Genomic DNA, 27736 nt, shown 5'->3' on the forward strand with positions numbered 1-27736 from the left:
ATATGTACATAAATGTGCTCATTTTCCCATTAAGAAGAGAGCCATAGAGGGATGCTCTTCTGCTCTTGGCAGATGGCCGTAGAAACTCATCAGTTACTCTCATGCTGCTTTGCCATAATCCCAGGGAAAAACAAAATTATCATCTACTGGTTAGATTTATAGCACTTAAATTATGATATCTTTTAAGTAAAGGCCAGAATTATCATCAGGGGAAGATGGATTAAGTGTGTTATCCATTATGTTACCAAATGCCGAAGGTGAAACATTGCATTTAGAATTTCAAGTGAAATAAAGAAGCTGCATGATTTAGATTTTATCTCCCAAAATTATCCAATAAGCTCATTAAGCCTTTTGAGGAGGGGTAAAGTATAAATAGAAAGGCAGACTGGCAATAATTATAGCTTTATACATACACTTAATTGGAATGAAACTCTTAAATCATGCATAATAAAGTAGTATGATTTAAGAATTTCATTCCCATTAAATGTGCATCTTAGGTTCTCATGTTAAGTGTGAACATAAAAGTTCAGCTAAATGTTATGATTTAATGTGAGAACTAAAGTAGATAAAATAAAAAATAGGCCAAGATTCTAAGGAGAATGGTCTCCTTGATGCTGCTTCAGTTTCTAAGGCAGATAGTTGGAAAAACAACTTTCCTTAGGAAAACCAAACCAAACAAAACCTGGGTGTGTATTTTTTACTGAAACCTATCAGAACATTTGCTATGCAAACGAGTTTTTTAGCTACCTCTATAAATATATTAGCCTATATTTCCAGTTTTGTGGTGTGTACATTCTACAATCTAGAACTAAGATGTGAATCAACAATTATCAAATTTGCATCCTATGCCAGATGCATCCTTTCTTTTGACTTCTCATTTTTTTATCTAATTCTCCTTCAAGCTCATATCGTAGAATTTCCGAAAGCTGAGTACTTTCTGTTTAGTCTTTTTTATGTTCTCCCCTTGGAGATTTTACACGATGCATTCAATTCTCACATTTGGCAGGATGATGTGAATTCTGCCATGACATATTCAATAGGTATCCAACATCAGTCAAATGCATAATTTCAACAAAGAGACTGCTCTATTTAGCTTTTTTTAATTTTCATCAATAGCACTGCAATTCTATCAGGTTTAAATGTTTGAGGAAGTCCAGATCTATCTACTTTTGAACATAGATCCATTAAAAAATCAAATATTCTTGACTACTATTCATATGCCATTTTGATCTGTTAAAAGGAATACAATAGAATACATTTCAAAATGAGAAAAAAAAGACTCATAAGATAAGTCAAGAAGTTAGGCTTCGAAAATCTTACATTTTAAGAAGTTTAAATAAATAAATAAATGCCATGGGCAGACAGAACAGCAGATGATTTATTGGGACTGGGAGAATCAAGTGAGGCTCTTTAGAGAATACTTCATTTGAGTTTAGGTTGTGAAAATTAAGTAAAATTTCAACAGGCAGAGAAAAATATTTCAGGTAGAGTGTCATCAAAACCTAGAAGAGTCAAAGCATTGGGCGTATACCGTCTAGAGCAAGGAGTCATTGAGAGGCATTAACAGAAGATGAGATGAAAAAGATAGATTAGGCATAGAATGGAAAAAGCCTTCATTCTATCTCCAAAAAGTAGACTTTTTGAAATAGTCATGAAGAACTAAGCAAAGGATGGATATGCTGTGACTTCTTTTATAATGATACCTTTTGGCAGCTGTTGTAGAATGAATTGTGTTCCTCCAAAAACACTGAGTATCTATAAATGTGAACCTATTTGGAAATAGGGTCTTTGCAGATGATTGAGTTAAAATGAAATTATTAGAGTACACCCTAATCCAGTATAACTGGTATCCTTATCAAAAGAGGGAATTTAGACAGAAACAGATGTTTACATGTGGGGGGGGTGGGGGGGACAGGCGATGTGAAGGTACAGAGAGAACGTCTAGAAGCCAAGAAATGCCTGAGACTACTAGAAACAGAGGCATGGAACAGATTCTCCCTCACAGACCTCTAACACTTTGATTTTTGCATTTCCAGCCTTTAGAATTATTAGACAGTATAAGCTTCTGTAGGTTATGCTACCCAACTTGTGGACTTTGTTTTGGCATTTCCAGGAAACTAATTTAGCAGTGTTGTGGATTATGGATGTAAGGGTCTGAAACTGGAGGCAGAAAAAGCAGTTAAGTAACTGCAATAGTTTGCAAATAAATGATGTCACAAGATGTAAAAAAGGAAATGTTGGTCCATATATGAGAAATACTTTAATAAAGAAATATTAAGATTTTCAGTAAATTAATTGTAGAAGAGGTATAGGAAAGAAAAAAAATAATAAGGACTGACAATTTTCTAGTTTTGCCCATTTAATTCAATGTTGGATAAGTGACAAATATGATAGTCATATTTGAGTCAACTTGAAATGGAAGAATTGATATTGTTTTAGAAAGGTTTGAATTCAAAGTAACTGAGACATTGGTTTGTTGTTTTAAAAGAAAACTTGAAAAAAAGGTCTTGGTTGGACATAGGGATTTGAGTTCTATTACCATTTGAAGTAATGCATTTACATAAAGTGGAGTGGAGGTAAAAATTGCTGGGGTAAAACTCTAAGGAGCAACAATATCTAAAGACCAGATGATAAAGAAGGATTTTGTTACAGAAACTCAGAAGTAGTCAGGCAAATAGAGGACATCCACAAGAGAGAAATGTTAGAGAAGCCAAAGAAGAAAACAAGTTTCAGGACAGATGGAATGGAAAACATTTAAAATGCTAATTGAAGACGAAGACAGAGAAGTATCCATTAAATTAGGCAAATGGATCATCATTGTATAACCTGATGATCATTGTTGGAAAAGAATACACACACTTCTGCTATATTAGCATATTCATCCAAGAAATAAGAAAGGCATCTGTCTCAGAATAGCAAAGTATGTGAGGTAATTCATTTTCCTGTTTCTTCCTCAACTTAGTTTCAGACTTCCAAATATCTTTATTGTCACTTTCTGGTTGGTACAATTATAGCTCATTAAACCTACTCTCTGGATATAACTCTTTTGATGACACAGTTATTGAACTGTGTGCCAGAATCTTCTATTATGCAGTGATCCCCATCTTGGATCTTGCTTCCCTTTCCTTTTTAAGGGCTGTATTTCATTTAGAGAGGTTTCATATTCAAGGCAAAATTTAGGAGAAGGTACAGAGATTTCCCACATACCCCCTGCCCCCACACATGCATAGCCCCCTTATTATCAACATCTCCCACCAGAGTGGCACATTTGTTACAATTGATAAACCTACATTGGCACATCACAAGCACCCAAAGTTCATAGTTTACATTATGGCTCATTCTTGGTATTGTAATTTTATGGATTTTGACAAATTGATTATGACATATATCTATCATTATAGTATTGATGGGGTTTTGGGGTGACAGTGGGATTCAGAGCCGACAGCCAAGAAAGAATTCTTAAAGACATCTTTAGTGCAAAAAGGTGATTTTTTTAAAGCCTTTTTAAGCCTGGGAACAGGACCTGTGGGCAGGAAGAGCTGCACTGGGATTATGCGGAGTGACTGCTTATATACTGTGGAGTTGGGGGAGGTAAAGTCAAGAGGAAGTTTTGTAAAGGGATTTCCATATGCTAAAGAGGATTTATAGATTACTGGAGGCCTAGCTATTGTCAAGCTAAGGGTGCCCCCCACCTCCTCGCAAAGCATTATCATTAAGATAGTAGGGAGTTCCTAGAGATTAGGCTATTGATGAGATATTTGTAAACTGCTGGAGACTATCAGTTTAACCATTTGTTTTCCGCCCTTTCTTTTGTTCTTGGGCAGCCAGGAATGCCTGAAGAATATGCACATATTGAATATGCACATATCCCACCTGGGAGGGTGGTTTGTGGGGTGTCAGCTTGACTTATACTCCCTCATCAGTATCATACAAAGCATTCTGACTGCCCTAAAAATTCTCTGTGTTCTGCCTATTTATCCTTCTCCCTCCCTCAATCCCTGGCAACCACAGATCTTTTTACTGTCTCCACAGTTTTTACTTTCCCAGAATGTCCTAAGTTGGAATCATGTAGTATTTAGCCTTTCAGACTGGTTTCTTTCACTTAGAAATATGCATTTAAGTTTCCTTTGTGTCTTTTCATGGCTTGATAGCTCATTTACTTTTAATACTGAATAAATTCCATTGTCAAATACCCAAGGAGAACATTTCAACTATAATTAATACTTAAAACAGCTAAGGACAAAGATATCAGGAAATACTTGAACTTTTTTCCTGTTCCAGGGATACAGCTTGTCTTTGAAGACTGTGCCCATCCTAAGATAGATTGCTTCATTTGGCTTTTCCTGTGGTCTTCAAGAACAGCTGGAATGAAGGGTATTAAAAAAACACTCAACTATTGTAAAGTTAAAAAAAAAGCAAAGAATAGGGATGTCAATACCTATTATTGAAAAACAGTAATTAAGTAGGAATTGAATGTTCATTTGAGAAAACACTTGTGGAGTACTTCCTCTTCTCAGTCCGGTAAGAGTCATGGGGTATTTCTGTTTCTGTTTTGTTTTTATAATATAGTAAGAGAATGTACATTAACTATATAAGTTGAGAAGATCCTGGATGCTTTTATTCTCCCCTCCCCTTTAATTTGCTGGAAACCAATAGATCTCTGGGTGGAGGGTACATGCATTGTCATTCCCCAAGGAAATTTAAGAAACATCAACATTTGGACCCTACCCCAGACTTACTGAATCATAATTGCCAGAAGGTATTTAAAACAAATAGCCAGGGGCTCCTGGGTGGCTCAGTCGGTTAAGCGGCCGACTTTGGCTCAGGTCATGATCTCGCGGTCAGTGAGTTCAAGCCCCGCGTCGGGCTCTGTGCTGACAGCTCAGAGCCTGGAGCCTGTTTCAAATTCTGTGTCTCCCTCTCTCTGACCCTACCCCGTTCATGCTCTGTCTCTCTGTGTCTCAAAAATAAATAAACGTTAAAAAAATTTTTTTTAAACAAATAGCCAAAAAAAAGTCCTCAGCTTTTTTTCTCATGAATAACTTGTTACCCACAACCTGATAGACCTTCAACAAGGCTAATTTCAAATTTGTCAATCACCAGAAAATAATACAGAAAGGAAATAAATAATACATGATTTTGGAGAACCTTGAGGAAATAAATTAAGCCACTTTTATATATTTAAAAAAATTTTTTTTAAGTTTATTTATTTTTGAGAGAGACAGAGACGGAATGTGAGTGGGTTAGGGGCTGAGAGAGAGGGAGACACAGAATCTGAAGCAGGCTCCAGGCTCTGAGCTGTCAGCGCAGAGCCTGACGCAGGGCTCGAACTCGAGCTGTGAGATCATGACCTGAGCCGAAGTCGGACGCTCAACCGACTGAGCCACCCAGGTGCCCCCCCTTTTTTTTAAGTTTTTTTTTTTTAATGTTTAAAGCCACTTTTGTGTATTTGTAACTAGAGGCCAAACAGTCATTTACTTTAAAAACAAATATAATGCAGGTCTTTGTGTATAACTTCCAAATATTCTATCATTAAATAGATTGGGAAACCAATTTATTCCTTATTATTTTTTTCCCTTTAGCTGAACAAGATTCTAACAATCTCCCTTTTCTTCTCCACATGCATTATAAACTTACTCTCTTTTACTAATAAAATCTGACCAATAACTGTTTTTATTCGTGTGTATCTAGATAAGTCTCAAACAGGAAGTGAACCAGGAAAAGGGATATGGTAAGAAAAATGATGCACTACAGAACATTTCGAAAGAGAGATTTTTTTTTTAAGTTTATTCATTTATTGGGGGGGGGGGCAGAAATAGAGGGAGAGAGAGAATCCCAATCCCCAGAGAATCCCTGATGTGGGGCTCAAACTCATGAACCATGAGATCATGACCTGAACTGAAACCTGGTCAGATGCTTAATGACTGAGCCACCCAGGTGCCCCTAAGGAGAGAGCTTTGAATGGAAATAATAGAAATCTGTGCTAGATATATATAAGATGCTCAGTAAATACTAATTATTTAAATTTACATTATAAAATGTGTTAATGGATAAATTGTGGTCTGCATCTGTAATGCTTCTGTGTAGGGCAGAAACAATTGGAATGATGTGGCTAAAACCAGTTTAGATAATTGGAAAACTTCTGAGTCAGCATCTAGATTAGAACACATCTGGTAACCCTCTCCTTCCAAAGGATCTACTTACATGGGATCTAAGGAGACAGCTGGTAAGATCCTATCTGTGTCTACATTTGTGATGTAGGCATATGTTACTATGGCTGGTAGAGTAGTGGGGACCGCAGGTGGAAGGTGATATATGCCAGCTTGGAGCAGGAGTTTCAGGTATATCTGGAGGGAATTCTTTATAAGATAGAAGTTTCAAACAAAATAAGCTGAATTCACTAACTGAGCCCAAACATCATTGTCCTAGAATGGGGTCCATCCGAACACAGATATCTGTGTTTCCTGAGAAGAAACACACTAAACTAAAAATGTCTTGATTTAATGTTTCCAGAAATGATGTTAAAACTGATCAAAATTGGAATGTAAAGCATTTGGGATAGGGCCAGTCTTCCCACTTCTAAAAAGCCTGCTGTGTCCTTGGAGCACAGGAATATTAAATGTTCCCTTGGGTTGGGGTTCAGGAATCTGTATTTTGCAGGAGGAGGAAGGCAGTGGCAGAAGGGCAGCTTGTGGAAAATGGGATCAATGGGTGACAGAAGCTTTCTCTTTACTCTGAAAAAGCTTCCATAAATATTGAGGAAAGTGTTGCAGAAAGAAGGGCTTTTGTGTGAGCTGATAAATGCATAGAAATAGAAAACTCAGATTTAGTATATACACCGATGTACTTTATAATCACAACCTAGGAAACTTCAGAACACATAAATAAGAAAATAATTTTAAATAATCATTTGATATGTCTTATTCTACCTTATATTAGTCATTAATCTCATGATCTCATGACATCTACTTTAAAAATATGAGTAGTATCAAGAGTGCCTGGGTGGCTCAGTTAGTTAAGCCTCTGACTCAGCTCAGGTCTTGATCTCACAGTTTGTGAGTTCAAGCCCCACTTTGAGCTCTGTACTGACAGCTCAGAGCCTGGAGCCTGCTTCAGATTCTGTGTCTCCTTCTCTCCCTGCACCCCCTCTGCTTGCACTCTAGCTCTCTAACTCTCAAAAAAATTAAATTAAATTAAATTAAAAATTTAAAAAATATGGGTAGTGTCTGAAGCCATACCATTCTTCTGACTTAAGGTGGCAAGCAAAGATTGACTTACCCATCATCCAATCCACTGCTCTGGAGGATGATAACTTAAATATTTATAACCCAGAATCACTTGAAGGTAGTATTTCTCACGTGGGCTGCAATCTTGAGTCCTATTTGGAGTCTGTACTAAGGCATTGCGATAGCAGCTGCATGCACAATGACTGGATCTTTGGTCACATATGATGGCAGGTGCACCTGATTTTATATGGCAACTTGTTGGAGTTTCTTGATTTTTACTTCATATGGCTGTAGAAGTAAAGGTCTAGGTGGTAGTAGCTATGGTATTTCTGACTATATTTTCTGTTCGATTTCCTAAAATATAAAATTGCTCCCAAAGTAAAGCCTATGAATTAAAAAATAAATACTTTAAAAACAAAAATATAATGCATCCAGTTTCTGTCACCTCCACTGCTGCTGCCTTCACCTAGACCACCATCATTTTTCACATTATTTGGTCCTGCTCCCGTACAGGGTGTTCTCACTGTAGAGGCCAGAGTGATCCACTTAAAGCATGTCTCTTCTCTTTGTAAAACCTTTCTATGGGTTTTAATTCAGTTGGATAGCCTAAAGTTATCACAGCAACCTACAGTGCTATGTATATGATTTCACACCACCTGATTCTACATCCCTTTAACTTTTTGACATCTTCAGCTCATACTTTCACCCGCCTCATTCCACTCTAGCTTCGTAGACTTTCTCTTTATTGAACACATCAACACTTCCTCTAACTTTGAAGATTTTCATACTCTTCCCTCTTCCTGGAATGACCTTTTGCCAGATAGCCTGATAAGATTGGTTCCTTGTCTCCTTCAGGTTGTCTCAATCATCACCTTTTACTAAGTCATGACTTCCTTAATCACCCTGTATAAAAATAGCAACCGTTTCTTCCCAGGAATATTTCCCTGCTATATTTTTTCTTCACAGCATGATATGAGATATGCTGTCTATTTCACTGTCCACCTATCTACACTCGAATGTGTAGGGAGAGATGGAGGAAGTGAGAGAATGAGGGAGGGAAGGAAGGAGAAAAAAGAAGAAAGAAAATAAAAATGAGAAAACTAAAAGTGAGAGAGAACTTGGCTTGCTGGAATTATCACACCAGGTAGGTGCAGAACCAAGACTTAGCCCCAAACACAGTAAAATATGACTAACCCAAGATTCATGTATGACAATTTAGACAAAATCATGTATGATTTTGATATTCATACTTATGGTTCCTGCCTAATTTATTTATGGTGATAGCATCTCAGAATCTATTTATTTGGTTACATTCACATTATTCTATGAGAGGAGTTATGAATTTGAAAGAAATGTATTCCTTAAGAGCATGATGTTATAATTATCAGACAATGTTGTATTTAAGTAGGAGAAGAACATTTTTTAAGTAGAAGAAAACTGGGGTTTGGTTAATGCTGATTCTTAACCAGAGTTGGGTCCAATGCAAAGAGAGCAATTTGCTTTATCATGATTGACCCAACAAAAATCTTTGTATTTATTTATCAGGGTCATTCTTAAATGGGTCTGTCTGAAAAGCACATTTCGACAATAGATTGATCCCCATGGCATTTTAAATCTTTGGGTGAGCAGCTTCAGGTTAGAAATTAAAACATCCTATTGTATATCTACCAAATGGAGTTCCGTGCTTCAGGCATTTTGAGCTTGTCTAAAAGTCCTGCAAAGAGTATCTGTTTTGTAAATGTCTTTTATATAAAGTGAAGTATGGAGGGGTGAGTTTAAATGTTAAGACAAAAGAAAGAAAGGCATATGGAGAATATTACAGCCACAAATTTAAGGTCACAACAAATGGCATCGTTCTTAACAAAGCAACAAACCTGAATTTTGGAAGATCAAGAAAAGTTGTAATTTAATTTAGGAATATGTTAGTTGGTTCGTATCTTGTTTAGATCTAAAAGGTTTGTATGTAATTTAAGAAGGCTAGTGTCTTCATACCATCATGCTATAATGTGATGATTTTTGTTTTTGTAACATTTAATTTCTTTTTTTGGATGGACAAATTATCCTTGTGTCCCCTGCAGCCAACTGTAATGATTTCCACTGACTGCAGTAATGAGGGCAGAGCTGATTAACTTTAGGCCTTTTCCCACGAACATCAGGAAACAATTACACACACACACCCACTGACACACATGCACACACACACCCACACACAGAATCTTGTTAAACAAAAATATTCTTATCTTCTCTTTCGCCAAAATAAAAAAAAAATAGTGATTTCACCAACATGGCAATTGCCAGTTGGCCAGAGGATGAGGTCACTTGCATGTCCTCCCTCAGCACACAGAGGATTTGCATACTTGGCTGCAATCTTGTTTTGAAGGACAGCTGCGCTGGTGATTCTGCTCTCAGTGGGATGTAGAGGCAGTGTCTTAAACAGCTTTACTTTAACCCGTTTACATAGTTAAACTAGATTATAGAACTATTTTTTTTAAAATAATTTTTTTTTCAACGTTTATTTATTTTTGGGACAGAGAGAGACAGAGCATGAACGGGCGAGGGGCAGAGAGAGAGGGACACACAGAATCGGAAACAGGCTCCAGGCTCTGAGCCATCAGCCCAGAGCCCGACGCGGGGCTCGAACTCACGGACCGCGAGATCGTGACCTGGCTGAAGTCGGACGCTTAACCGACTGAGCCACCCAGGCGCCCCTAGAACTATTTAAGGAAAATGTTAACTCAGATGTGTAAAACCTAAATAGACCTTAATTTGCCCTTCTTAGTCTTTGATAATTAGATATTTACCTTATTTTATAGATGGAGGACTTGTGTCTGACTGTACCTACTGTATTGTGTGATTATCCCTTGAAAAAGAGGCCATTCTTCTCTAGATGTTTTTTTGGTCTTTGCAAGAGACCAAAGAATCTTCTGCAAAGAAATTATCACTCAAAATTTCCCTTTATGCCTCTCCTGGAAATTGCACATTGGTTAACTGTACAGATCTGAACTTCTAAACTTCCTTGAATATTATGGACTATCATTGAATGCCTTGTACTTTTCTTGGTACTATGGGAACAACAAAGAAGTAAAATAGACATATCCTACTCTAAAGAATTTTCCAATCTAGTTGTTGAGTAAAAGATACCAGAATTTTACATTTTCTATGTTAGTTTTTATTGTATATTGTATTATGTACAATATTGTATATTGTATAATTATTATACATAATTATATGTATAGTTATACATATAATTCTTTTAGAACACTTATTACACTTCAAGGTAGTTATTTACATAATTATCTCTCAAGTTCGTGAATACATATTTTTAATCCCTAATCATGATACAAAATCTAATTTGTAGTAGATATTTAATAATAGATTTTTATATGTGCAGATGTTTTAATTCTATCAGGAGAGGTTTAATTACTTTCATGCTAGATATATATTTTTATGCAATATTTATATACTCTTCTTTTATCTAAACTTTTGAGCCCATCTCCGTTGAAAAGCCAACCAAAGAACTAAATAGTCATCCTTTATTCCTTTCTTTCTTTTACTCATATATTGTATCCATTATTAGGTGTTACAGATCTAGCAAAATATATATCAAATCTATTCACTTGTGCTAGTCACCACTGCTGATATCCATATCACTACCATTATCTAGATCTCTGCAAATCTCTGTTAATGGATCACCATGTGTTACTTTTGCCTTTCCACTTTCCATCCATAGGAACCAGTGTGATTTCTTTAAAATGTTAATCTAGGTAGTGTCATCCCTAGATTAGAAAACTGACGGCTCCCATACTTTTAGGATGAAGCCAGACATCTTATCTGACTAGCAAAGCCCCACACAATTTGATCCTGATACATCTCTAACCTCCTCTTTGTTTCCTGTCATCCTTCCCATCTAGCCTCAGACACATTATGTTCTTTAACAGAAGGGTTATTCCAGCCACATATTCTTTGGACCAGTTCTTTTCTCCGTCTGAAATATACTGCTTTCAAACTCTCAGATAGCTGAACTCTTTGTCATTCTTGCCTCAACTTAAATGCTTCTTTTGCATCTGTTAATTTGTGTATATTACAATAAATGAGAGGTGCACTTAAGAGTAATTTTATAATGGGTTTAATTATTTCACCTACAAAAATTCTGGAAGAATGGGGTGCTTGGGTGACTCAGTCAGTTAAACATCCAACTCTTGATTTTGACTCAGGTCATGATCTCATAGTCGTGAGCCTCATGTCAGGCTCCCTGCTGAGCTTGGAGCCTGCTTGGAATTCTCGCTCTCTTCCTCTATCTCTGCCCCTGCCCTGCTCAAGTTTGCTTGCTTTCTTTCTCTGTCTCTCAAGATAAATAAATAAACATTAAAAAAATTCTGGAAGGATGACTATTACAATGCCAGCTAACGAAGTCCAGGGATATCAAAGCACTTGTGCAGTTTTTCTGTTCATTCTCTTTATTTTCTTTTCGAAGTTACATTGCTTTCTGAGCACTATATACAAGAGTGAATAGATGACTACAATAAATACTCTTTCAAGAAAGAAGAAGTGCCAGGGGAATGACCATTAGATTGGCAACAAAGGGTGTTTGCCACATTTCCTCAGAGAGATCATCTCTGACAGTCCAGTTGATAGTTGCCATTCAGTTACTGTTTAGCACATCACCCATTTTTATTTTCTGCATAGCATTTATAATCATATGGTATTTTTTTTTATTTTCCTGTTTGTTGTTTTATTTATTATCTATCTCCCTTCATTAAAATATAAGCCGTGGATTGTCTATTTTGTTTATGGTTATATTTTCTGAATCTAGGATCATGCTCCTGGTACATAATTGTTTCTCAAAAGAGTAATTATCATGTGGATGGGAGTGACTCGATAAATCTGTGTGACCAGACTTTAAATAATACATAGCTATCATAATTTCATACTAATGATACTGAAAACATCTTTAAAATTGGAAAAAATTTAATCTTTCAAAAATTATAACCAAAAAGAAAAATAAACAACAAAAGGAACAAAAAAGATCAACCCTGTAGCATATCAGTTAATCAAAAAAGTATCTTATAAGTAGTGTTACATGGTAGTCAATCTAATTTTCTTACTAAACCAGATGTAAAATACATCCAGAAACCTGAGGTCTACAGTGTCAATTTCAAAGTTTCTTTCAATAATTTGTATGATATATGAATGCTTGTTCAAGGCTTTCTTTGATTTTCAGGTAAGGTTTGTTGCTAGTGGGAATTACATGTGTTTAGGCAGAAAGTCATAATGCAAAAGCACATAGCAAAAAGAATACAGACCAAGGGGTCGTCATGGAAGCTATGTGAGGTCCTGTGACACTTGCTTCATGTCTTGTGCCTTTAAAAAATAGTCATACTTCCTGCTGTCAAACATTGTTGGCACATGGATTTGGTGGCACGTGCTTAATATTTTATATTAAAATTCTAATAGAAAAATTACAAGTGTTCTTTCCTGCTAGGTGCTTTTCCTAAGTTTATGTGCATATTTCCAATAGTTATTTCCTCAAAAATAATTTTTCAGGGTGTTCACATAACAACATACATTTCTGTAGCCTGGCTACAAAGTCATTGCTTATTTAGACAGTACTAATGACTTCCCCAAAATTATTTAGCTTGTAGAGAGAAGGACAGAACTTAAACATGTATGTATTAAGAATTATCTTTGGTTTTAAAAGTGGGTTCAATAGCTCAAGTGCAGCAATTATTACAGTCATATTGAGTCATGACATGCCCTGTGGATTTGATTTAAAAATCAGTTAATGCACATGACCTAGTGAGCAGCAATATCACATTTACTGCAGTCAGAAAATGGAGATTTGTTACAAAAGGACCCTGGAAATCTTTTCCTTCTTTAAGGATCTTATTTAATAAGTTTTTAAAAGTAGAGTTTATGATCCATCAGACTTCTCATCTACAGCTCATTTCCCTCATAGGAAAAGTGTAAAAGATCTAGCAAAAAGAAACTAGCAATTGTAACAACATTGTTCTTACTCAAATTCGGCTTGAATGTCTCCTTAAAGGAATTGTGAAATTATAATTTATAATAAGAAATACATATTTGGTTTGCTTTTTGTCCTAAAATCCTTGGAATTTCCTGAGGAGAGACATAGATGTCTTTTGTTATGTTAAAGTGACTTTTGGACCTCACCTAAGGATGGCAGCTGATTGCCAGGATACTCAACCCTTTGATTGGAGGGTTGGAACTTTCAGTCCTACCCCCACTACCTCTGGGGAGGGGAGAAAGGTTGGAGGTTGAATCAGTCACCAATGACCAGTGCCTTAATCAATCTAAACTATGTAATGAACCCTCCATAAAAACACAGAAGGACAGCTTCCAGCTTGGTGAACCTGCCAAGGAGCTAGGAGAGTGGCGCACCTGGAGAGGGCATGGAAGCTCCTTCTCCTTTCCCTAAAGCTTGCCCTATGTGTCTCTTCCGTCTGACTGTTCCTGAGTTATATATTTAACATAAACTGGTAATCTAGTAAGTAAAATGTTCCTCTGAATTCTGTAGGCTACTCTAGCAAATTAATTGAACCCAAGGAGGAAGTCTTGGGACCGTTCGATTTATAGCCAGTAAGTTAGAAGTACAGGTAAAAACCTGGGCTTCAGTGGGCAGCCTGTGTTAGGGAGAGTCTTTGGGACCTCCAGTTTGAAGCCAGTTGGTTAGGAGCAGGTAATAACCTGGTCTTGTTGACTGGTGTCTGAGGCTTTTGAGGGGGCGATCTTGTAGGACTGAACTCGTAACCTATGGCATCTGACGCTCTCTCTAGGTAGTGTCAGAATTGAGTCAAACTGTAAGACATCCAGCTGGTGTCCCAAAGAATTGCTTGTGTTAGTACAGGGAGGGGTGGGGGGGGGGGAGAGGGAAACCCCACTATGAATTAGAATTAGGATCTGGACCCTTTTAGGAATTAATGACAAAGAATGAAGACGATTCTTCCTCATTAAAAACTCAAGCAATGCATGGTAGAATATAACTGAAGGAAGAGAAAAGAAAAGAATCAAATAATACTTGACAGGAATAAGAAAACGTAATTATTGAATGACAAAAAGATTTTTTTTAAGTATTTTTAAGACAGCAAATTCAGTGAAGCAGTGTAGCACAGATGTTGGTAATCAGGGTTAAAATATCACTTCCTAGCTGTGTGACTTAAGATATATAATATCTGTTAACCTTGAGTCAAATAATCCTTTCTCATAGGTATTTTGAGGATTTACTGTTCAAATACATGCAAAATGCTTAGAGTTTGGGCATGTGGTAAGTGCTTAGTAAAAAATATTACCTATTGTATTTCTTGAAATGTCTTAAGTACTTAACTTTAAAGGAGTGGAAATGTTTATTAAAAACAAATTGACTCTATCCCAGAGTCAATTTTTTTTTTAATTTTTTTTTTAACATTTTTATTTATTTTTGAGACAGGGAGAGACAGAGCATGAACAGGGGAGGGTCAGAGAGAGGGAGACACAGAATCTGAAACAGGCTCTAGGCTCTGAGCCGTCAGCACAGAGCCCGATGCAGGGCTCGAACTCACGGACTGTGAGATCATGACCTGAGCCGAAGTCAGCCGCTTAACCGACTGAGCCACCCAGGGGCCCCCAAATACATATATATATGTATTTCTATGTGAAGACTGTAAACGGTCTTCATGCACATGGGTACATAGGAAATGGTATGCTAAGGAAAACCCAGGTTCAGGAGTAGTGTGAAATAGCAAATGCTGAGGACATGACCATGCGTGGGGGACGGGAGTCCCTTTATAAGGATGTAGGAATCTGAGAGGCTGTGGTGTTCAGATTTTTCTAGATAGCCAAAGTACTGAGCTCTGGGTTAAAGACAAGGAAACTCAGGGCCTTGTGATATTGACAACATATTGCAGGGTCTTGCGTATTTAGACAGTGACCAAGGAAAATGGACATGTTGATCAGCTCGGGCAATTTCCTCTCCAGTGTCCTCAGTGTTCTTTTGGAAAATAGTGGCCGTTTGAACTTTACAAAATGTGTCTGAGACCTGGAAAAAAAAATGGGCTTTGGTTAGAAATGGACCAAACGTTTTCCTTGATCCACAGGTGTTTGTCACAGAAATGGACCCTGTCTGTGGCAACTAGAGGCAGGGAGCAAACCAGCTCGAATGAATTCAGAGGCCCTGCTTAGAAAGAAAATTTCCTTTATCCTAGAACTACCTCAATATTTTCTATTCCTGTCTCCTATAGAACTGAGAGGGAGAATTAAGTAAATCTGAATGAAGTAAAAGTTATACTATTCTAAGCAGCACCACGATGTTCTGACCAAATTAAGTCTGCATGGGTGTCTGGTCCACACTATGCTTATTGGCCCTGAAACTGCTTAAGTCCCAGGGTAGCATCCACTTCATAGCATTTTGGGATGATTAAAGGAGTTAAAGTAGGTATAGCATTTAAAACAATGCTGGAATATTGAAAGCTGCCAATAAATAAGGCATGTTCTAATTTTCTTTTCTTTCCGTGTTAAAAAATAAGACCAATATAAAATATACCAAATGCTCTGATGAGATCCCAGCAGAGAACTACAATCTCATAAAATATAAACTTTTCAGAAGAGTTGGAAGAATACTGTACCAAAAAGAACATTGTGCTTACTTCCAAACTTTCTGTCTTAATCCTGCCTCCACTTCTGAATTAGGGTCTGATCTTGAGCTGGTAACTTTAACTCTTTTGGCTTTAGTCTTCTCATCTGTGAAATGTCAGTTACCATATACCTTTTTCCAGTTCCTAAGAAATTGTCAGGGTAAAGGGGACTTGTAAGCTGTAAAGATGTATTCATTAATATATTAATAATTGAGCAAATGCAATATCTTATTATAATTTATTATTATATAGAAGTGTTTTCCTTATCTCCCTCTGAGTGGTGGAAATAGTAAGCAAATTGTTAGATTAATAAATAGTAACTGGTTGAGATATACAGTTGAGTAAAAATTACTAAAGGATGCTCTAAGAAAATTTCCTCTTATACATTATATGTATATATTATATATTTATATATTACATTTATGTGTTTTTTATAATTTGATTCCTACTGAGATTTCATTGATTTTCTGACTATCTCTTCAAATGTTTAAGGTTTCTATTGTTGTCAATGGAAGATACACAAAGAACAAGCTACTTTAAGGGGAAAATATGCAGGATAAATAGTGGTCTTTTCATCTACTTATAATCCTATCTGTAGTTTCTTGTCAAGGTTTTGTAAATAATGTCTTACACTATCTGTGAAATATGGTGCTTAGAATAGTATAACTTCTCCTCAATTCAATTTTTAATTAATTTTCCCTCTACATTCTATAGGACAGAGGAATAGAAACTATTCAGGTAAACCAGGATAAAGGACATTTTCTGAGTAGTGCCTTTTATAGGAAATGTCAGGAATCTCAGCCAGAAGAGTATGTTAACATATTAATTTGAAGGAACTTATTTGAAATATTTTAAAGCTGACTTTAGTATAAGTCTTAACTTTAGATATCAATTCTGATAGAAGGAAGAAAGAATAAAAATGGAAAAGGGGTAGACAGCTAATCACACAAGTATTAGGGATAGGCATGGTAGCACTGACAGCTTCACACACAGATTAGCTTCACATATTTTTTTCTTCTACATTAAGAAAATGTAGAGGAAGGAGAAGATATCTTTACAGAGATGAATTACAAAAAATGGATAAAGAGAAAAAATTATGAGAAATAAGAGTAGAGTTGACGCTAATTTTAAAAACTGTACCTGGGAGATGAAGTTACCTCTATGGCTGATTGGTCTGCCTCCCAGGTTCCCACCCTGATGAGGCATAAAGAAACTTCCATCTATCCAAATCTCTCCCTCTTCTGTCTTAAATGGTTACATTTTACTTTCCATATTCAACGTACTCTAAAATGAATCACAGAGTTGTTTTACAAGGACCCCGGGATGACTTCTTCATTTTAAGTAAAAGTTCAGCATATTTAAGTGATGGGATCAAGGTATGTGAAGAGTGAATCTTCTTGGGTTCTTGTGGGGAAGGGAAGGATTGTTTGAACCAAATGATGTCCCTGTGCTATTCAGAGGCATCTGCAGGAACAGGGTACCTTGTCTGCCTGATCATTGCTTGTCCTACCAGCAAATGCTGCTAAAACCTGTAACTGGTGTCTTTATGGGGTCTTTTCCCTCTTGCCTATATATAACTCCTTGATCATTTGTTAGCTTAACCATTTTAATTATTTGATTATTTCTGGGAAGTATTTGAGTTCTCTATGGGTAGGGTAGCCAGATAAAATACAGAATGCCTAGTGGAATTTGAATTTCAGATACACATCAACTGGTCAACAATGAATACTACTTTAGTATAAGTATGACCCAAAAATTGTATGGGATATTTAATGTTTACCTAAAATCCAAATTTAAGAAGGTATCTTCTATTATATTTTCTATATATTATACCTCACTCATGAGTTTTTATTTGTCTGTTGATTTCTCAGTTGGCACAGTGTAGTATTATCTTCTCTCCTCAGGTAAAATTGCCTTTTTTTTTTTTTTTTTTTTTTTAAGATTGTGTGCTACACCTGTATCAGCAAACTTGTTTGTAGACATAGTCAGGTCTCATATGAAGTCATTCTCTCTCAAAATAATACCTATTTGTTTCTGGAAGGCACTTTAGAGATGCTAGCAATCCAGCATCAACTTAATCAAATTTCAAGGATTGAGTAGATTTATTTTATTTTATTTTTTTTCAACGTTTATTTATTTTTGGGACAGAGAGAGACAGAGCATGAACGGGGGAGGGGCAGAGAGAGAGGGACACACAGAATCGGAAACAGGCTCCAGGCTCTGAGCCATCAGCCCAGAGCCTGACGCGGGGCTCCAACTCCCGGACCGCGAGATCGTGACCTGGCTGAAGTCGGACGCTTAACCGACTGCGCCACCCAGGCGCCCCAAGGATTGAGTAGATTTAAATCTGAGCCTCAGTTCTTGTGAGTGTTGTGTACTTATTGATCATACTTATCTCAAATTAAGATAGGTACCCCGGGTTACCATCTCTGAACTCCAGTTTCTGTCCTCTGGCACAGAAGGACTGTTAAAAGTGTTTTTTAGCCTTTCAGCTTTTCTGCATCTTGCTCTTGAGTCAGAAAATACTTACAAGAAGCCCTAAATTTGCCTCTCTAGGCTTTCATCTTCCCGTGGATCTTGGCTGGTTATTCTTCACAATCTTATTATTGCTTTTATGCCTCCAAGTATGTGTTTGTGTCTAGATTTTCTAATTGTTCCCAGCAGGAGATTTAGCGTGTATCAGTCTTCCTTTACTGAAACAAAGTCAGACTGTCATTAGTAAATACTTCTTAAGGATGAGAAGTAAAACTGTAGGAAGTACAAAGGGGAATATAAACAAAAGTGATGTTCCTTTCTTGACTATCCTAAAATACATCATATAAGAGATGGTGTGTGATTTATTGCTACGTGTTCCCCTCTTATCCGATCTTGAAGAGCAGTGGAAAATATCAGACAGATCTTATTCATATGCAGGTTTCAGACTTTAGAAGCTCCCGTAATTGAAGTTTTCACAAGATTTTGTTTTTAAAAACTCCCTTGTAATTCCTAAACCATTAACTTGGGATATTTTAAATATCTCCAAACAGGCAGTGAATTTGTTAATCTTTCAGTTGGTTTGTTAATGCAGAAGCAGTGGGTTTGTAAGGATTGTGTTCAATTCTCTTAAACATGGTTGAGTGAATTTTCTTTGTTACAGTAGTAATTGATTGCATCTACTGTAGAAAAAGTTGTTTTAGGGGCGCCTGGGTGGCGCAGTCGGTTAAGCGTCGGACTTCAGCCAGGTCACGATCTCGCGGTCCGGGAGTTCGAGCCCCGCGTCAGGCTCTGGGCTGATGGCTCAGAGTCTGGAGCCTGTTTCCGATTCTGTGTGTCCCTCTCTCTCTGCCCCTCCCCCGTTCATGCTCTGTCTCTCTCTGTCCCAAAAATAAATAAACGTTGAAAAAAAAAATTTAAAAAAAAAAAGAAAAAGTTGTTTTAAATATCTTACAAATTGCCAAATTTCCCTTCATTAATATCCCGTGAACATAAGTTTTTGTTTTATATTCAATGCTATTTTTTAGCTTTTTATAGATGTTCTTTATATAATCACTCATACTCTGAAAATTTAGGAGCATTAAAAGGAATAGCACAACTTTTAAATCCAAATCTTCCCTGGGGCACCTTGGTGGCTCAGTCAGTTAAGCATCTGACTCTTGATATCAGCTCAGGTCATGATCTTATGGTTTGTGAGATCAAGCACCACATCGGGCTCTGCACTTACCATGTGGAGCCTCTTGGATTCTCTCTCTCCCTCTCTCTGCCCCTGTCCCATGCACATGCCCTTTCTCTCTCTCTCTCTCTCTCTCTCTCTCTCTCTCTCTCTCTCAAAATAAATAAAATACAAAGAAACTTAAAAATAATAAATCCAAATCCTTTTTAAAGACAGTGATAGTGGATGTGTTGGAACAATATAATCATGTTTATACCCATCTTAAATATAAACCTGAAATTTAGAAATTCTTTTATTCTTAAAAATAATTTATCCATTAATCAAAATAAAGCTATGTGTTCATGTATCAAAATAAAGCTCTGAAAAACAAATACAGCTATGCCTCATTAATCTGACAAAAGCATTGTCAAGTATCTTTCATCAAAATGTAAAATATTTCCTCTCAAACCAACAATTCAATTGAAATGTTTTCTGTGTAAAACTCAGCTCACCATCTTCAAAGAGAACAAAGTGTTAATATTTGAGTTCTTCCAATAAGAATGTGAATAGATTATATTATCATTTGAAAGCAGTATTATATTTGCATGCAAAGGAAAAACACAGAAATTTGAATGCAAAATTCATATTGTAGCTTCCAGCTAATGACAAGGATAGTAACCTCAAAGATGCAGAAAATTCCAGAAATAAACACAATAAAGAATAATAACAATCAAAATGCCTATCATACCCTATGGCATTGGGATAAGAAATAATACTATTTGTCTGTCTGGCAGAAGGTATTTCTGGTAATAAGTTTTAGATGCTGAAAGCAAGATGATTATTTATCAAAAAAGAGATTTGTTTTTTCAAGCTCCATTGGTAAAAATGACTAAACTTCTAGTAGGGAAGATATAAGAAATTGTGTGTTATAAATTAAATAATCTTCAAACAAGCTCAAGTATTTAAGAGGGGTTCAGTTGAAACGCGGATATCCCAGATACTGTTAACCTTATCTCCTGGTAAGTGACCATTTCCTTTAATATCTATTATCAGGGCACTGGTTTCAAAAGTAAAGTTTTAGAATCCAGTTTCTTGAGTTCTGACAGTGATTCTACCTGTTACTAAATGTGTATGCTTAGGCACCTTATTTAATATCTCAGGACCCCAATTTTCCATCTATTAAATGGACTGATTTTGAAGGTTGAAAGGCACATTAATGTAAAGGATTCAAAAGAATGCCTGGCACATAATTAGCCCTAACTGCTAGGATTACTAATACTAATTATTATCAAAGAAATATCTGTAAAACTCTACCTATTAAATTAGTGTGGAATTTGGTCCTTTTCTAAAGGTTTATTCCAAAAATAATTCTGTGGGTCTCCAGGGTTACCTCTACCTGTCATTGAATGAGTCCTTCCTGTGTTCACCTGAGATAGCCTTCCAGGAAATCAGAGGTCCTGATTAGATAAGACTCGAAACAGTGACTGGTTTCATTTTCCTTCATCTTTCTGGCTTCATTCTCAGAACAGATGAAGACAAACCATTACCCCTGCAAATCCACGGTTCACTCATTACGCTCACTTCTATGTGCCTATTTATGCAGATCAAAATGGCTCCTTTTGCTATGAGGAATGATACTCTTTTTGGTATAATGCTCAGTGAGGGTAGCAGAGATGTCCCTTGTGATTTAGCTTTTTATAATTAACCTTCCTCAAGTCCTCATTGTGGGACTAATACTCAGATGGGGATTTGTATTCTTGTTAGTGGGGAAGGCTCTTTCTGCATTAGCTGCATGCTGTGCAGAGTCAACACTTGATTTCTATATCCCAGGCTCTAAAGTTGAATTTGATTACCTGAGGAGACCTATTTTCCATATGGTAAGTTTTCTCTCGGGAACTACTATTATCCTTCATTCCCTTTTATATCAGACTGATACTGGATCAGACAAGTTTAAGGAAGCGTCACATATCAATTTATTTTGTTCCACATTTAGTCCCCTACAGGGGAAAAAAGATATCCAACTATGTACCCTCCAATTCCCAAACCATGTGGCTGTATTTGGGGAGAAAGAGCACCTGATAGAGGGCAAGTAACTCCTGCTTAAGTACACGGTTCTTGACAAAGCAAACTATCCTGTTAGATTGAATTGTTAATTAAATAGTTTATTAAATTCAGAGTATGTTGCATTTTATGGATTTGGGCATTAATGTATTTTAACCTGGAAATAATTACTTAAAAATAACATTCTTTAGGGAATATATATATATATATATATATATATAATTTTTTTTTAGCATTTATTCATTTTTTGAGAGACAGAGTGCAAGCAGGGGAGGGAGAGAGAGAGAGAGAGAGAGAGAGAGAGAGAGAGACAGAATCTGAAGCAGGCTCCAGGATCTGAGCTGTCAGCACAGAGCCCAGAACTCACAAGCTGCGAGATCATGACCTGGGCCGAAATCGGATGCTCAACCGACTGAGTCATCCAGGCTCCCCATGGGAATATATATTTTTTAAAGTTTTAAAACAAACTTGTATCCTGGCTTTCTTATGAACATGTCATGAGATGACATATTTGTTTTGGCATTACATATAACTTTACCATGGGGAGATTTGGGAGACTTTTTTGTTCATTTGTTAGCAAAATCACAGTTAGAAAGTGATTTTGATCCCCTTAATTCAATTTTACTACATCTCATGACGCACCTATAACTTCATTTCAACTTTTAGTATTAAAAGTCACACATTAGAAACATGATTTACAGAATCATAGTGGTTAACTAAAGTTGTGACATTAAGTAATGTACATAATATACAATGTACAATATAAATAATATACAATGTATATCTAGACATAGTTATTTTAGAGGTTTTCATTTTGGTATCTTACAATATAAATTACATCTGTTGAGAAAGGCATGTATATTCCAGGAAGAAGAATTTTAAAAAAGATTTAAGAAATGATTTATAAAAAAGTGCATTTGGGCTTCATGATAGTAAGAAATTAAATTATTCCATAAGATGCTATTCTTCTATTATTAAAAAGGAGTATCATTGATGTCTATAGGCATCTGATGGCAGGCAGGATTCTGAAAGGATCACAAAGATTAATCAACATGCATTATTGTATTGAGATCAGTGTGTAAATACATTTAACACATGGATAAAACTTGAATCAAAATTGGAAAGAAGACTTTCTAAAATATTAACTATATTTACTACAAAAATTTTTGAATTTTTATTCCTCATGTGCTTTTATTTATTTCATGTGGTATGGAAGTGTCTCCTATATAGTATATTTTTCAGATACATCATTATAGCTTTAAATAGAAATTTATGTATTTTAGTTTTTTCTGTTCTTCACAGTTGGAATACATTCAACTTTAAAATGGATGTTATGAATGTAGGAGAGGTGTAAGAAATAGTAAGTGCTTTTGACAAATTTTATTATTAGCTAAAAAATGAAAATCAGAATATTACCTGATTTTTTCAAATGTATAATATATGTATATGCGTATCTGTAGACAGATTCATTGATAGGTAGATAGACATATTATATATATATATATATATATATATATATATATATATATATATATATATATAATATCCAGGTAAAAATATATACAAAGAGCTATGAGAAAAAAACCGGAGAGCCACTAACTGAAGCTAGGGATTCAGAGAAAGGTTTAAACCATTCAGTACTTGAACTGGTCTTTGAATTATGGAAAGGTCACTTTGCATACAAACATATCCTGGTTTGGTAATAGTATCTGTTACAGAAAAGTTATATACATGCTATGTTTCGCAGTATCTTCAGTAAGACTAACTAAATCCAGGTACGTCATGAGAAGGATGTGTGTGTGTGTGTGTGTGTGTGTGTGTGTGTGGAGTGTGTTTTGCTCAAAATTGTTGACGCAAATGACATTACTAAGTAGCAAATTCTGCAAGTTAGAACTGGTAATGTCAAGACTTCTGGAGTATAAGCAAAGCAAAACAATTCATCATTTTTAATGCTCTCTGAAGATAGATTACACAGTAATCAATAATAATATTTCCTCAGAAGAATGATGTAATGGAAACTTTACATTTTACATTTTCATTGATCCAGGTAGCAGAACTTCTTTTTCATTATCTCACATAAAGGTCCAACATGACATCCAGAAATGAAGATTACACAGTCCTCAACAAAGGGTCTCATAAAACTAAACAAATAGAATAATAACTGCATAGAAATCACTCATGATGAGCTGTAATGACTGATCTTAAAATTGGGGCTGATGCTTCTGACATAGTGGGGAGTTCAGGCATTTTATCATTATTGTCTTATTCCACGAAGCTCTCATTTCATCATCAGAAAAGAGTCAATACTTTAGCAATAAGGCTCAGGAAAAATATCAAGAATAATCATACCTTATTCTACAAAGAATTGCTGAATGTGATAAGATATAAAAATAAATATCAGGCATTTTAACAATAAAGACTTGAGAAGGATAATAATAAAAATGAAGAGAGGAAGAGACCATGTAATGGTAGGTATTATACTTTGGCCTTTGAAATCAGAGACTAGCAGTGTAACAAATGGATCTTTAAGGGATTCCCTCTCCCCAGACTTGCGGCTCTTAATAAGAACATTGGTGTTCTTTTAGGAATAAAGAGGGAAATGAGAAGCAACTGAAATATGGATAGAAAATGATAAGGACTTCTGGTTTGTGTTTGTTTGTAGGCTGCTGAGTATTGTGAAAAGAGATCTGAGCTTGGAAGATTGGACACGGATTCCAGTAGTGATGCCCAACCAAGTGGAGAGATTTCTCTGAGACTCAGTTTTATCAAACAAAAGCCAGAAATTTTACTTGGTCTGTTTGGTTTAGAAGAATCCCGAAGCATCAAGTAAAATAATTAATGTGAATATAATTTTAAAAATATGAAGTTTTAGGAAAATAAATATCACTCATAATCATTTCAGTCCATGCTCATTTCTTTATCGGTGTAGATAGACCACACTGCAGTGCTTTTCAGTCTTTTTTCTTTCCTCTTTTTGCTCCTGTGACTCTTCTCTCCCTCCCCTTCTTTTCTCCCAACATCAAGTGGTCAAAGTGCCTGTTTAGTTTGGCCATTGGTAGAATGGGTCTGAAGACCACAGCTGAGGTTACTACGTCAGTAACTTTCTGCTAAAATTCAATGAAAAAAAAAAAAAACAAAAAACACTGAGAAACTATTTATAGCTGTGCTCCTCAAACCAGAGAAGGTCAGAAAACAAACCAAATCCTCCAAATCCTCTACTTTTCACTCGTGTGTACGAGTCTTGGTATTTGATGTTCACTTGCACAGGGTGTCATATGCGGTATGTTTATTTTACAAATAAGCAGTTTGTTTTGGTAGAGCCAATATCTGGAAAAACACCTTCTCTAGGCATTGTTTAGAGAATAATAAGGATAAAGTGAATTTTAAATGAAATTCCTTAGAGAGATCTGTAATTCAGGCAACAGATGTCAAAGTGAAATCAATCCCTGATTCTTTCTTACGTGACTTCACTTGAACATGAATGAACTCTATTGAATATGTATTGCATGTTATTTTCCCTGTATCTTTTCTTTTTCTTTGCCTTTTTTCTTTAGCATCTTTTAATTTTCATATTATCCAACCCCAGAAGCTGATAGGAGATATTGGGCAGGTCAGAATTCAAGAGCTGTGACCGATGACAGTGATTTGAGAGGAAGGTATACAGTCTCTCTTTCCTGCCTCAAAGTTTATAAAGAGTTAAAAAAAAGTTTAAAAATAGGAACAGAGACAGTCAATAAAGACATTTAGCAGTTTTAGCAGAACATAAAGTTACCTTAAGAACAAGTAGTGATAATTGGTTAATTAGAAGTAGAAGATTGGCTAGGTATTAAGAGATTTCTGAGAAGAAAGCATGAAAATAAAGGAGTAAAAGCTGAGCTATAAAGATAATTCTCCTTTTTTAATGTCTCAAGTTCAAAAAATATTGGTGATCTTTTAGATTTTAGGAAATAGTGCCATGTAGAAAACAGTCGAAGTAATTAAAACAGGATCATTATAGAGCAGAATGAATAGTTTGCTTTATTCACTGATGATCCACCAATTTAAAAAATGCTGAATAGAAAAGAGATTTAAGTGTTGACATTCTCTAAGCTGATATTATTAATAGCTCAAAATTCTATTTATTTAAACAGATGCAGTAATCAGCATTAAGGAAGTGAGCTGTCTCATGATTTGGGGGGCAGGAGGAAGTTATCTCCTTACAAAGGAGAATGATTAAAAGTCCTAAAATTTTTATTACTTATTCATTTACAAAATTGAATTTCTAATTTACATACATATAGTAAAATTAACTGTGCGTATTTGTGTGTGTGTGTGTGTGTGTGTGTGTTATGTGTTTTGACAAATGTGTACAATCGTGTTACCTCCACCATAATCAAGATATAGAAGAGTGCCATCATTCCAAAGAAACCCCCTCATATTGTCACTTTGTAGCAAAACCTCTACCCCCTTCCCTCCCCTTTTAAACTCTGTCAACCACTGAAATGTTTTCTGTCCTCATAGTTTTGCCTTTGCTATATTATACTGGACCAAGCGATAGAGACACTTTACACAAAAGGAGAGGGAGACACAGTCATGGGAACATGCCCATGAGATCAACTGGACGTATTCCATGCTGCACCACTCAGAAGCTGACAGTTGGTTAGAATAATGAAATGGCCCCATGAGATGCCAGCTTGTTGAACAAACTCTGTAAAGATAGGATTCATCCTCCATGATGAGTGTATACTCTAAGTAAACAAACATTGTTTTGTTTATTCTGTGTAACCTGTGGACCACTTGGATATGAGAACTCGGGAGAGTAAGTAGGAATGGCTCTATTTACTATCTTGCCCAGAGGCTCACTAGGATGCATTTGTGTTATGTAAAGTCAGGATTCTGAATTCTGCAGGTTTAGAGGGTTTTCAGAGGGAAAATGCTTTCAATACAGGATATTTCAATACAGGACATTCAATATCATTTCATTTCAAGCTCTGTCAACCCAGTTACTTTAGTTGATCACTAACTCAAAGAATAACAAGCAAAAAAGAAATTTGGCATGATCACCAAGATATTGTAGGGCTGCTGCTAACCAATGGAGCAATATATGACTTTTAAAAACTGAATTAATAAGTTTTTAGTTACTTAATTATTAAAGTATAAGCCGTGAACATGTTAATATAGTTAATGCATATAGCAAATCATGTTGATGTTTTAGACTTTTATTCCATGACTGTTAGTTCAATGATGTTTATTTCTTTGATTCTCTATTTTTTAAAAGTTTACTTATTTATTTTGAGAGAGAGCGAGAGCGCACAAGCAGGTGAGGGGCAGAGAGAAGGAGAGACAGAATCCCAAACAGGCTTTGTGCCATCAGTGCAGAGCCCGATGTGGGGCTTGAACTCACTAACTGTGAGATCATGACCTGAGCTGAAATTAAGTCGATCACTTAACCAAATGAGCCACCCACGTGCCCCTGATTTTCTATTTTGATGTATTAATTTGAGTTCATCATTAGTTCTGCAGTTTGATATCCATGTTAGTCTTGAGAAAATCACTTCACTCTCTAAACATAGTTATCCACATCTGGAAAATATGGGTAACAATGGCACTGGTTCACAAATTTGGGGGAAATAAATAATTAGTTTTGAATGAGAACAGCACACTTATTAACTGGCTGTGTACTGACAAGCTTTCAAAACTCTTTGAAACATGTATTCCTTACTTGTATGCTGAAAACCTTAATAGTGGTAAAAATGAAATAATATTTTAAGTCAAATGCTTAGATTAGTGCCTGATACAGTCTGTTATAGTAATTCGTTGCTGTGGTAGTTATTATCATTATATTTTTAATTTTTTAAAGTTTATTTATTTTGCGAGACAGAGAGAGCACACACAGGAGGGACAGAGAGAGAGGGAGAGAGAATTCCAAGCAGGCTCTGCCCTGTCAGCAGAGTCTGATTTGAACCACAGAACCAGGAACCGCAAGATCATGACCAGAGTGAAACCCACAATCCGGTGTTTAACTTCCTGAGCCACCCAGGTGCCCGACTCTGGTTGTTATTATTACTCTGCAAGAATCTGGTTGAGCAAATCCAGGTTCCACTTTTTCTTGTAGTGAGCAAAATTGTCATAATGGTAAACATACCAATGTGGAGCTCACCATTGTAAGTTAAATTTTTTAAACCGGTGTTTCCTAAAATGTGTGTTGTAAACAT

The 27736-nt window shown here is 36.0% G+C and overlaps 1 long non-coding RNA gene across 1 annotated transcript in view; it reads left to right on the top strand.

The window, feature by feature from the left end:
• Positions 1-24438, top strand: part of LOC147583079 (uncharacterized) — a 126028-nt gene extending 101590 nt beyond the window's left edge. Inside the window, exon 3 of the long non-coding RNA XR_015242783.1 lies at positions 24205-24438. This is a non-coding gene — a long non-coding RNA (uncharacterized LOC147583079). The remainder of the gene's footprint in view (positions 1-24204) is intronic.
• The last annotated feature ends 3298 nt before the right edge of the window (positions 24439-27736 follow it).

The sequence above is a fragment of the Puma concolor genome, chromosome A2 (assembly GCF_028749965.1).
Source record: "Puma concolor isolate L17-30 chromosome A2, mPumCon1.1.hap2, whole genome shotgun sequence".
NCBI classification, from domain to species: Eukaryota; Metazoa; Chordata; class Mammalia; order Carnivora; family Felidae; genus Puma; species Puma concolor.